This window comes from Piliocolobus tephrosceles, chromosome 3 (assembly GCF_002776525.5).
Source record: "Piliocolobus tephrosceles isolate RC106 chromosome 3, ASM277652v3, whole genome shotgun sequence".
Lineage (NCBI taxonomy): Eukaryota > Metazoa > Chordata > Mammalia > Primates > Cercopithecidae > Piliocolobus > Piliocolobus tephrosceles.
Window position 1 is genome coordinate 175,343,516 of NC_045436.1, and position 12,612 is coordinate 175,356,127.

Consider the following 12,612-nt stretch of genomic DNA (forward strand, 5'->3'; position numbering starts at 1 on the left):
AAAGATAACTTTACAGATATGGGTCAATACAAGAGGAAATAGAAAATCTGAATGGCCCTTCATCTCTAAGAGAAATGAGAAGCTTTTTCACACAAGAAAAGCTCTGGACCAAAATGAATGCTATCAGACATTTTTGGAAAATAATATCAAGTCAGGTGAGAAGCAAGCAGGGGTGGTGTGACGGCTTCTCCCAGAGAGGCCTCAAGAGAAGGGTAAGCTATGCCATCCTTGATTAAAAAGGTGACCAGCACTGCGAAAGCCCCCAAGGTCCTTGGGCTGTATGGCCAAGGTGTGTTAGTCGACAGGATCATTTACATTTCAGGACAGCTAGTCATGGACTCTTCAAGTGCACAGCTTGTGGCAGGACAGGTAGCCAAAGAAGTTAAACAAGCTTTTACAAAGATGGGTGAAGTTCTGAAGACTGTAGGTTGTGACTTCACTAATGTGGTAAACAATTTTCCTGGCTGACATACATGACTTCAGTACTGTCAGTGTAATTTACAAACAGTACTTCAAAACTAATTCTCCAGCTAAAGCTGCTTACCAGGTTGCTACTTTGGCCAAAGGAGTCTGAATTGAAATGGAAGCAGTAGCTGTCCAAGGACCTCTCACAACAGCATGACTGTAAGTGGGCTCAGTGTTGTTTCATCTGGAACGTTTAACGTCTTAATTTTTTACAACTAATGTAACATCTTAATTAACATCTTAATTTTTACAATTGATGAAAGTGTAAGGTTTGACTAAAATGCCTGAAGTTATTATGGAAATACTATATAACAGGGACAGTTCAACAAAAATTAGAGATTAGATGAAGACTCCTGTTACTGATATTATTAATGTACACCTCTATTACTGAATGTAGGAAGCAGATACTCATTACATAGTTATTCAAATAAATGTAAAGACAAATAAACATTAAAGAAAGTAAGTTATTATTCCTGATACATAATCAAAAGCATACCTACTTCAAACAAATTTAATGATGTGAAATACATAGTTCTCATGTCAAATATATGATTCTGCTTTTACTTGAATAAAATTAAAGTATTTAATGGTAATGGTCAAAGAGAGGAAAACAGACCAAAATTTCATATAGACAATTTTTTTTTGACAGTCTCACTTTGTCACACAGGTTGGAGTGAAGTGGCATGAACTCAGCTCACTGCAACTTCCGCCTCCTGGGTTCAAGCGATTCTCCTGCCTCAGCCTCCCAAGTAGCTGGGATTACAGGCATGTGCCAGCACGCCTGGCTAATTTTTGTGTGTGTGTGTCTTTTTTTTAGGTGGAGTCTCGCTCTGTCACCTGGGCTGGAGTGCAGTGGCCGGATCTCAGCTCACTGCAAGCTCCGCCTCCCGGGTTTACTGCATTCTCCTGCCTCAGCCTCCCCAGTAGCTGGGACTATAGGCGCCCGCCACCTCGCCCGGCTAGTTTTTTTGTATTTTTTAGTAGAGACGGGGTTTCACCGTGTTAGCCAGGATGGTCTCGATCTGCTGACCTCATGATCCGCCCGGCTTGGCCTCCCAAAGTGCTGGGATTACAGGCTTGAGCCACCGCGCCCGGCCAATTTTTGTGTTTTTAGTAGAGACAGGGTTTCACCACATTGGCCAGGCTGGTGTTGAACTCCTGACCGCAAGTGATCCGCCTGCCTTGGCCTCCCAAAGTGCTGGGATTACAGGTGTGTGAAGGGTGGTTTGTTTAAATAAACATTTCTAGTACAGCTGCTTATCAAATGGGAGCAGTAGTGGGGGAGGTAGAGCTTTCCTTTTAACTATATAAAAATAATTATATTTATATTTAAACAATTAAGTGTTTAAATATAAAAATGTAACAAAAACAAGGTAGAAGATCTAGGACAACGTTTATATGCCTCTGGCATTAGTGGCAGTGGTGTGCGTATTCGGAGGACTTCTTAAGCAAGACAGGAAACTCAAAAAAATGAAAGGAAATAAAGAAACATTTGACTATGGAAATATTTACAATTTGACGGGCAGCTGTACATAAAGTCAGAAGACAAAGAACGGGCTGCAAAAAATTTTGGAAGCACATATGTCCGATAAAGGATTCCTACATATTATATATAAATAATTCCCATAAATTCATAATGTAAGGACAAATAACCCAGTTGAAAAATAGTCAAAGGATAAAAATAGTCATTTTACAGAAGAGGAAATCCTGATGCTCACAGACCCATGAAATAAGCTCCACTCCATAGTCATCAGGGAAATGCCAAGTTTACCAGTGAGTTAACATGTTTTTCCCTCAACACATGGCAAAGCGTTCAAAAGACCTGTTGAACCCAGTGATAGTTGGGGAATGATGGGAGGGCAAGACAGTAGGTTCTATCATATTTTCAAAACAATGAACACTACAATTACTGCAACTTCGTGAAAATTAATCTGGCAAACTCTGTTGAAATAAAAAAATATATATCCTTTTGTTTACCAAGTCTAGTTCTGGACATTTATCCTTTAGAATTAAATCCTATAGAATTAAAAGCATATTTACTGAAGTAGGGAGTATATTGGTAAAGTGTGTTTATTGAAGCATCGTTTGCCAAGTGACAAGACAAAAAAATAAAAAAAATTGTTAACAAACCAATAGTTAAATTAACTTGAATATACCTCTGCTGTGAAATATTATGCAACTGTTTAAAAAAATGCTTTGGGGGCCAGGCATGGTGGCTCACGCCTGTGATCTCAGCATTTTGGGAGGCCAAGGCGGGCAGATCATCTGAGGTCAGGAGTTCGAGGCCAGCCTGGCCAACATGCAGAAACCCCATCTCTACTAAAAATACAAAATTAGCTGGACATGGTAGCACATGACTGTAATCCCAGCTACTGAGGAGGCTGAGGCAGGAGAATCACTTGAACCCTGGAGAAGGAGGTTGTGGTGAGCCGAGATCATGCCATTGCATTCTAGACTGAGCAACAAGAGCAAAACTCCGTCTCAAAATAAAAAAAAAAAAAGAAAAGCTTTGGGGCTGCATCCATTTTCCTATTGGAATATACATTATAGAATGCTGAGTGATTAAAGTACCTTACAGAAAGATACATATAGAATTAGTCTATGTTTGTAGAAACAACTCTGTCCTGTGACTTTTTTAAAAAGTCAATGAGTTTTTTAAAAATTAGTTATATTTTAAATATTTAAAATTTTTAAATATTTAAATAATTATATTTTCTAATAATTAAAATTTGTTAGAGGTAGTATGGCAATATGTTTGAGAAAGGACAAATGGTTTCGGGGTAGATAAGAGAGAAAATGATTGTACAACATGAAACATACTCTGGCATTGTGTGAGAACAAGAGTAAACTAGAAAATTCTGTTAATAGAACTGCAAATGTGTAAAACTGAATATGTAATGGCATACCTTGGAACATTATCTTAATTGGTTATTTTTTAAAATGTCATTCTTTGTTACCAAGCCTTATAATGCACCCATCTAAAATGATGTTATCTATAAAACTCAATTTACTACTAATTTACTAGCAGTCAACACATTTCTGCAGTCTCTTATATTTGCAAGCAATTACCATTTTTTACTTGAGTCCCTTTCTAAACATACACACAACTCAAATTCCCCATTATATCTTCCATTAAAAAGATAAAAACCCTGAAACCTTTTTTTTTTTTTTTGAAATAGGGTCTCACACTTTCACTCAGGCTGGAGTACAGTGGTGTGATCCTGGCTCACTGCAACCTCTGCCTCCTGAGTTCAAGCTAATCTTGTGCCTCAGCCTCCTGAGTAGCTAGGATTACAGGTGGCCACCACCATGCTCGGCTCTTTTTTTTTTTTTTTTTTTTTTGTATTTAATAGAGACAGGGTTTCACCATGTTGGCCAGGCTGGTCTTGAACTCCTGACCTTAAATGATCTGCCCACCTTGACCTCCCAAAGTGCTGGGATTACAGGCCTGAGTCACAGTGCCTGGACTGCTCATTTGTTTTTTCTGCTGTCTTTTGGCAACATATCTCACATTTTTAAAGAGTAACCATTAAGAGGCCAGGTGCAGTGGCTCACACCTGTAATCTCAGCACTTTGGGAGGCCAAGATGGGTGGATCACGAGGTCAGGAGATTGAGACCATCTTGGCTAACACAGTGAAACCCCGTCTCTACTAAAAATACAAAAAATTAGCCGGACTTGCTGGCAGGTGCTTGTAGTCCCAGCTACTTGGGAGGCTGAGGCAGGAGAATGGCATGAACCCGGGAGGCGGAGCTTGCAGTGAACCAAGATCGCGCCACTGCACTCCAGTCTGGGAGACAGAGCGAGACTCCCTCTCAAAAAAAAAAAAAAAAGGTAACCATTAAGAATTTGGAAAAACTTCAGTTTCAAAATATTATCCAAATCTCTGTATCAAAAATGATCAGATTGAAAATGGTAGTTGAAATTGAAATTCATATGTCAAAAGAAAGTATTATTCATCTTTAATAAATTAAAATCACACATATTGAGGACCTGTTACATATGAATAGCTTAATCACCTTAATCAATAAGTGAGATGCTGTGTCATCTCTCTTTACTCTTCACAGAATACCTGGGAAGTGGACTTTATTTTTCCTGATTTGGATCTTACGATTATGGCTCCTTACCTGCACATGGCCAAATATGAACAATTAAGAAAGCTTTGTCTTTAGAAACACCACCACCCTCTAGCTAGGTTCTCCAGATACACAGGGGAAATATTCAATGGAAATTTTACTGACCCTGAGACCAAGGCACCTCACACAGACTTTGGTGGTTCACAATCTAAAGATAAAGTAAAATAATAATAATAATAATAATAGTAAAGCTTCTGGTAGTCCACAATCTAAAGATAAAGTAAAATAATAACAATAATAATAAAGGTAAAGTTTCTGGACATTTCCAAGTTCTCTGCGCTTTCTTTCTCCCGCTCTACCATCTTTTACCTTTATTAAAGCTCTAAATGAGCACACCCTGGGGGGTCTTGTGAGTCCTTTCAGTTGCCCAATGCTCCCACTCCAGTGACTCCCTTGAACACTGAACTTTTAGTCAATTAACTTATGTTGAAACTGACCATGTCCATTTTCACAACAGGTATAGGCAAATGGCTGTCATTGTAGTCAGGTACCCTCTCAGGCATCCTCATACAGCCATGTTTTTCAAAGGGTGCCTCTATCCTCAGGGCCAAAGGGCAAGTCCAGACGAGGACTAGCTATAGAATTTGCAAGGTTCAATGCAAAATAAAAATGGGGACCCTGCACTCAAAAGAGATTAAGAAGGTCAAGATAGTGACAGCAGCTTTAAACCAAGTGCAAGATCCTTCTAAGCACGTGGCCCATGTGACTGCACAGGTCATCAGCACATGGTGCTTGTTCTGGGCCGGACTGAAGCACCACCACAAGCTGTCATTCTTTATAAAGAGACAGGAAGAGGCCAGATGTGGTGGCTCACACCTGTAATCCCAGCACTTTGGGAGGCCGAGATGGGTGGATCACCTGAGGTGAAGCGTCTGAGACCAGCATCTCCATTAAAAATACAAAAATTAGCCACATGCCTGTGGCCCCAGCTACTTGGGAGACTGAGGCAGGAGAAGGAACCTGGGAGGCAGAGGTTGCAGTGAGCTGAGATAGCACCACTGCAGTCCAGCCAGGGTGACAAAGCAAGACTGTCTCAAAAAAAAAAAAAAAAAGAGAGAGAGACACAGGAAGAAAAATCTTAAGCTTCTAGAAAGTTTCTCACTGCACACAGGCAAAGTCAGGCTCTTTTCCTTTTGAGGGTTGCACTGTCTGGAGGGCTGGGCTGCTGCCATTAGCCAGAGGGCAATAGTGTCCCACCATAGAAGGTGGCAAGCACAGACGGGAGGAGCTGTACCTCATGAGAGATGAGACTATACATTTCCTTAGTGTTTAAAACCAATGTGGAGTTTTCTATTCATTAGAAGTGAAACCATCCATTTCAACTCATACAAAGGCTTTGCAAAATAACTACGATTATTTTCCGTTCTAGAGATGTAGACATGAAAATGCAGGGAGACCGCCTTGCTTCTAAGTCCTAAAGCATACTTGATAAACCTAGAAGTTAGTCCCAGCTCTGCCACATGATGCCTGCCATCCCATATGAATGGTAGCCCCTGGACTTGGGCAGTGTGGCAGCCCTACTCTAAAGACCGTGGTTTCTAACTCCCCACACTTTATACCTCCCAGTATGAAGGCATACCCCAAATCCAATACAATATTAGACGCTAAGCGATTTCTTCAGGTGCGTGGGGGCCTAGATTTTTAAAAAAGATTTTTCCCCTTGGAGGCAGAGGTTGCAGTGAGCCGAGATCACACCACTGCACTCCAGCCTGGGCAACAGAGCAAGACTCTGTCTCAAAAAAAAAAAAAAAAAAAAGATGATTTCCCCATTGATACAGATAATCTTTTTTTTTTTTTTTTTTTTTTTTTTTTTAGAGGGATTCTCACTCTGTTGCCCAGGGTAGAGTGCTACAGAACAAGACTCTGTCCAAAAAAAGAAAAAAGAAAAAAAAGAAGAAAGAGAGAGAAAGACTGAATTTTCTAGTCTTGCTTGTAGCTAAGTGTGATCATATGACCACATTCTAGTCAACGGGAAATGAGTAGATCTAGAGTATATATGGCATCCAAAAATGCCCTTATAGGAAGGCGGATGCAAGTCTTTGCTCGTTTCCCTATTCTACTGTATTCTACTGACTGGAATAAAGGGATGAGGGGTCATGGCTGGAACTGGAACAGCCATCATGGACCATGAAGTGCATGTCACTTCCTGAGGATGGTGAAGCAACAAGGCAGAAGGAGCCTGGGGTCTTCCTCATCATGGAGCTGCCATACCCACCTGCATTCCTTACCCCTAACTTAATGTACTTAAGAGGAAAATACACTGCTATTTAGTGTTTTGTATTATTCACAGCCAAACCCAACATGATCTGATGAAGTATTTTCTGGGAATGAAAAGGATGGGAGTAGGTAAAGCATGAGCTAACATGGTATGAAAAATGAACAGCACGGCCGGGCGCAGTGACTCACACCTATAATCCCAGTACTTTGGGAGGCTGAGGAGGGCGGATCACAAGGTCAGGAGTTCAAGACAAGCCTGGCCAAAGTAGTGAAACCCTGTCTCTACTAAAAATACACAAATTAGCCGGGTGTTGTGACATGTGCCTGTAGTCCCAGCTGCTCAGGAGGCTGAGGTGGGAGAATCGCTTGAACCTGGGAGGTGGAGGTTGCAGTGAGCAGAGACCATGCCATTGCACTCCAACCTGGGTAGCAGAGTGAGACTCCACGTCAAAAAAAAAAAATGGACAGCATGTTTTGGATAGTTTGCAAATTCAAATAATTTAGCAGAAATAAACACTTGGAGTGAGAAGTCTATAGAAGAAAAAAAATTAATATTTCTCTCCCAACCCTACCCCTTCAAAAATTCCCAGAAATAAAGTGATGGCCATTGCATCTCCTACTACAAGTGGGTGCTCTCACAACTTTTATTTGAATCTCAGAGTAAAGAGTGATGTATCTTCTCCCCTTGCTGTCTTTAAAAGAGCTCTCAGGCCAGCTGTGGTGGCTCATGCCTGTAATCCCAACACTTTGGGGGACCGAGGTGGGTGGATCACCTGAGGTCAGGAGTTCGAGACCAGCCTGGCCAATACGATGAAACCCCATCTCTACTAAAAATACACAAAATTAGCCAAGTGTGGTGGCAGGCACCTGTAATCCCAGCTACTCAGGAGGCTGAGGCAGGAGAACCGCTTGAACCCAGGAGGTAGAGGTTGCAGTGAACTGAGGTCGCAGTACTACACTGCAGACTGGGCAACAAGAGTGAAACATCATCTCAAAAAAAAAAAGAGCTTTGAGTGCTCTGCATGCATATCATGGTTCATGGTGATTAGACAAGCACATGCAGAATCAGACACTTAACCTGGTGTGCTATTTACTCCTCACCATCATGGTGATCAGCATGGAGTTTTGAACTACTTTTTTATAATTATTTTTAATGAATATCCATACTGACTAATAGACAAAATAAAATGGCAAAGATATTACCGATGTCAGAAAATGGAAGTAAAAAAATGACAATTTTCAGCATTTTCAAGCATCAAGATAAACTTTTCTAGCTACCTGAGTTCCAGGTATGTGATCCAAATCCATATGTAGTAGATCAAGATTTCTCCAGCAAGTAAAAAATACAAAGAGAAATTATATCCTATATTATGATTTTATCCAATTTGGCTTTAAGGTTTTTGGAAGCAAAGACTATCTACACCAAGAGTGTTTTATTTGCAGAGAAGTGTTTGCAAATGCCTCTGCATGAAATTCTTTCTTATCATTTAGAAATAAAGTCACGAAAACTAGAGATAAGAAATCACTTAATTTTAAGTGGAAAAATACTAACGTTCTAAATAACTCATCATGAAAACAGTGTATTTTCAGTGTTGCATAACGTAATTTGCATTTTAATCTGTATTTTATATAAATTGTGTTCTCAAACCAAAGCATGTATTTTTAAAAATAATGAACTCCTTAAAAGTACTGATAAATAATGACAGATATTTTTTCAAAGCCACGCATGAATATGGTTAAAACATTAAATGGAATGGGAAGACAAAATGCAATAGTCTACTACTAAATCTCTTTTTAGCATTCGTTCATTTGATGAGTATTGATTGAAGACTCCTATAATGCCAAGCAGACATTATTAAAGGGTCTTTTAATTAATTCCACCTTTAACTCTTCAAGCTATCACATAGGATAATTAGCTCCACATGGCTAAATATTTGTATAATTTTTTTATTTATCAATTTTAGAAATTCTCTATTCTGCTATGATACACACAGAATTGTTTCTTTCATGTGAATCATCACTTCCCCTCCATGAAGTTATTTTATATAATTATTTCTCTTTGTTTTTCTCTTTTGGTTGCCTTTGCAAGTTGAAATAAGATATTAAAGCTTTAACTTCTTTTTTTCATTATAGACACAGCATCTTTTGCTCCTGGCTTTGTAAGATAATCCCCTGCCCAGTGCCTTTCCTTCAGCCCTCTTCCCTTCCATCTCTTGCCCCTGTATTCTCTCTTTTACATCTTCAAGGCTGAACATGCATATTCTGCTGTTTAGCATAAATGAATCATTGCCTCTTTTTTCATTATGTGGATTATAAAAGTGGAAGTCAAAGTAGTTACATTATTTTAATCATAAGCATGTGAAACTGGCTGGGTGTGGTGGCTCAGGCCTGTAATCCCAGCACTTTGGGAGGCTGAGGCGGGTGGATCATGTGAGGTCAGGAGTTGGAGACCAGCCTGGTCAACATGGCGAAACCCCATCTCTACTAAAAATACAAAAAATTAGCCAGGCGTGGTGGCAGGCGCCCATAGTTCCAGCTACTCGGGAGGCTGAGGCAAGAGAATCGCTTGAACTCCAGAGGCAGAGGTTGCAGTGAGTCCAGATCACGCCATTGCACTCCAGCCTGGGTGACAAGAGTGAGGCTCTGTCTCAAAAAATAAATAAACAAACAAACAAATATAAGCATATGAAACTATTGTTGAATTTCTAATTTTCATGGGGAGTTTCTACATGCAGTTTTTTCTTAATTACTAAACAGAAATATATTTTCAAGTTTTTCCAATGTCTTTATTAAATGGAGTATTCTAAAAAGCTCCCCCTTTTTTCTCTCCCAACCGGCAAATTACCAGCAGACATGTTCTTCCTCCAGAGGTCATTGGCATGGGTATCTATACCTGCTCCCCAGGGTTATTCTGTGATTTTCCCTCATGCCTTTTCTCTTTCCCATATTAAAATCCTGGATACTAGAATCCCTTGGCTTATTTACTTACTTTCTTTTTGCCAGAAAATATCTCAAATAATTTACTAAGAAACAGTAGTGTAGGAGGTAAGCTTTCTGAAGCCTTACAGCCTGAAAATATCTTTTTCATTCATCACACTAGGTCAGTGGGTATTCTAGGTTGAAAACAATAGCTCTCCAAACCTTTGAATGAAGAGCTCTGTTGTCTTCTTGGCTTAGTGTGGGTGAAAATTCTGATGTCTGTTTCTCTTTCCTTTATAAGTAAACTGTTACAGAGTTTTGTCTTTATCATTTGTGATGTTGTATCTAGATACGGATATATACATATTTATTGTTCTATGCAATTAATGCAGCCTTTCAATGCAGAGATTCATGCTCTTCAATTCTGGACTTTGTTTCTGTTATCTTTTTGTTCTTTTTTTTTTACACTGTTTCTATCATCATCATCATGACTACATTATTATTCAGGTATTGAAACTTCTGGATTGATCTCCGTCATTCAATCTCTTCTCTCATATTTTCCACTTTTCTTCCATTTCTATTTACTTTCTGGAAGATTTCTTTGACTTTATCTTCCAAAATGTACATACTTCCCATGACTCTATCTCGTTGTCTTCTGGTTGTCCCTTTCCTATAGAATCTTGCACTTTATGAATGCATTGTATTCTCTAATCTCTCTGAAGATGCTACTTAGGATTTCTTTTTCATCTGAGGTCATTTGTTCTCTAGCTTTCAAATGGGAGTGTTTCCTCAAATGTCTGGTGATCCTTACTTGACTTCTGCATAGTATAATGAGATCATCAAAAGCAAATGGGAGATTAGGATACACAGTAGTGCCCAACGACTGGCAAGCTTTACTTTGAGTTGATTTGGTGGAGCCACTACTTATGTTGAGAGATCCCTGAAAGTCTGCACATGGATTTCATGCTTCTTGAGGCACTCTATTCCCTTTTTGACTATAAGGCATTTCAAATTATCATCAGGGCATTTAACAATTATCCACATTGTCTTTACCCAGCTTTAGATAATATGAATGTCTTACCATATTGCTTTATTTATTTATTTATTTATTTATTTATTTATTATTATTATATTTTTTTGAGACGGAGTCTCGCTCTGTCGCCCAGGCTGGAGTGCAGTGGCCGGATCTCAGCTCACTGCAAGCTCCGCCTCCCGGGTTTACGCCATTCTCCTGCCTCAGCCTCCCCAGTAGCTGGGACTACAGGCGCCCGCCACCTCGCCCGGCTAGTTTTTTGTATTTTTTAGTAGAGACGGGGTTTCACTGTGTTAGCCAGGATGGTCTCGATCTCCTGACCTCGTGATCCGCCCGTCTCGGCCTCCCAAAGTGCTGGGATTACAGGCTTGAGCCACCGCGCCCGGCCCATATTGTTTTAAATCTCCTCCTTTTCTTCCAAAATAAAATAGAAACATTGAAGATATACTTAAAGTCAACTCTGCCTTTCTGCTACACCACATTGTCCTCCTTCTCTCCTAGAGAACATCACAATGCTGAATTTTGTGATGACCGTTTTGATGAATATTTGTGTGTTTTACTACATATATATTATCCTTAAATAAGAGTACTATTTTATGTGGTTAATTTCATACACATATAAGTATATACATGTGATATGTATGCATATAGCGAAACACAAAAAATAGTACTTGTTTTTTGAGACAGAGTCTCACTCTGTCCCCCAGGCTGGAGTGCAGTGGCATGATCGCAGTTCACTGCAGCCTCTGCCTCCCAAGTTCAAACAATTATACTGCCTCAGCCTCCCGAGTAGCTGGGACTACAGGTGCATGCTACCATGCCCAGCTAATTTTTGTATTTTTAGTAGAGGCGGGGTTTCACCATGTTGGCCAGTCTGGTCTTGAACTCCTGACTACAGATGATCCACCCGCCTCGGTTTCCCAATGTGCTGGGATTACAGGAAAATAGTACTCTTATTTAAGTATATATCACATACATATACGTATGTGATTACAGACATATACATATGTGTGTATAAAGTTGAACATATAAAATAGTACTCTAATTATATGTACACATTATATAACAAACAATATATAATTGTGTCTATCAACCTATATATAATTATAATACATGTAGAAAATAAAAAATAAATTTTTTGAAAAGAAAAAGATAAAAAATAAAAATAATAATTATAATGCATGCATATTCTGCAAACTGCTTTTGACTCAACATCATATTTTTGACACCTATTTTGAGGTACATAATCTAATTCATTTCCATCTGTATGAGATTCCATTTTATGTCTATACCATGAGTATGGTTCTCTATGGATATTTAAGATACTTTTAATTTTCTGGTGTTTAATCGGTGCTGTAAGGAATATTCCTTTACACATCTTTAGAAGATATATTGGAATGGAGAGATAATAGAGGCAGGGCTACTGGTAGAAGAGATAATTAAGCCCTAAACTTGACAATGGTGGGATGAAACAGATTATAGAAATTTTTTGAGATTATACACACTACTTGGTGATTCGTCAGAAGTGGGGGTGAGAGTGGAAGTGGCACATGAGAGAGAGGAAATAATTTAGGATGACTCTTAAGTTTCTGCCTTGCAAAAATAAATAGATCTTTGAAACACATCCCAATATAGGGCATTCAGAAGTGTTGACAGGACTAGTGGGGTGGGCAGAAAAAAAGTTCCATTTTAGAAACAAGTTTATACTTTGTATGACCATGAGCTATTCAGCTGGAAATTTCCTGTGGCTACGAAGTTAAAGTACTTTCCAACTCTATGATTCCATGGCGCTATCTATCTTGGCTGCTTTGGTAAGCAAAAGCACACTGGGCATTTAAAAAGA

The 12,612-nt window shown here is 39.3% G+C and overlaps 1 pseudogene; it reads left to right on the forward strand.

The window, feature by feature from the left end:
- The first annotated feature begins 219 nt into the window (after positions 1-219).
- LOC111539027 lies at positions 220-622 on the forward strand (annotated as a pseudogene).
- The last annotated feature ends 11,990 nt before the right edge of the window (positions 623-12,612 follow it).